Source organism: Propithecus coquereli, unplaced genomic scaffold (assembly GCF_000956105.1).
Source record: "Propithecus coquereli isolate 6110/MARCELLA unplaced genomic scaffold, Pcoq_1.0 Scaffold251, whole genome shotgun sequence".
NCBI lineage: Eukaryota > Metazoa > Chordata > Mammalia > Primates > Indriidae > Propithecus > Propithecus coquereli.
In genome coordinates, this window is record NW_012148075.1 from 1,479,434 (window position 1) to 1,480,375 (window position 942).

The window sequence follows — 942 nt, forward strand, 5'->3', positions numbered from 1 at the left end:
TCAGCTTTCGGCAGCCTGCTCCTGAGCTCTGAGGAAGCTTGCCTGCTTTTGAGCTACCCGATCTTTCTTCTGGGTAAGGGACATTTTGGGACAGTTCCATCTCTTCTTTTTAGCTTCTTTCTTGGGCTTCTTCTCATAGACTGAACTGTCTTGTATAGCAGCATGAGCTTTGTTATACATCTCCTCCATCATGTCTGGAGTGATGTTGTTCTTTCTGTATTGAGAGAACTGTTTCTTGTAAGCATCTTCATCTTCCTCTATTAGATAACACATATAATCTGCAACCTTGTGACCCACGATGTGCTTCCGATGTACTTCAGCATTAAATTCCTTGCTTTCAGAATCATAACCAGGGAATCGTTTGGTACTGTGAGGGATAGGCAAGCCTGTACCCACAGCTCCCTTCCGGGCCCCAAAAACTTTTATTTCCAGTGGTCTTTCTGGCAAGGCCAGCATCCAAATAGCATGTGAAAGCACCAGGCTGGCCGTCAGTGCTTTCCACATTGTGTTCATCTCCAGCCACCTCCACTTGGCCTGCATAGGCCTTGTGCGTGCCAAACCTACTGAGAAGCCCGCGGGCCAGCAGCAAGCCAGAGCGACAGGCTGCAGCATGATTTGTCAGGCCAACCTTCACACCGTATTTTGGTAGTTCATGTGCATAAGCTGCGCAGACCCTAATGTCCCCTCCTCCACGGGCATAGGCAATCTGACAAATGACATGTTAGTTACAGGAGCTATCATTCTGTATTTGGGTGTGTTGTACTTATTTTTATCCTGTATCACCAAGTGTTTCCGAGCATAATAATCAGTTTTACCCTCTTGCCATCTTCTAAATTTCACTTGGTATCTCTTAAAGTAGGCCTTATTCTTGACAACTTTAACAAACCCCATCCTGCTCAACAGAGACCCAAATCTGCAGCTCCACACAGACTTCTATTTTTT

The 942-nt window shown here is 45.9% G+C and overlaps 1 pseudogene; it reads right to left on the bottom strand.

Moving 5' to 3' along the window:
* LOC105812432 lies at nt 1-891 on the bottom strand (annotated as a pseudogene).
* Nucleotides 892-942: the final 51 nt, after the last annotated feature.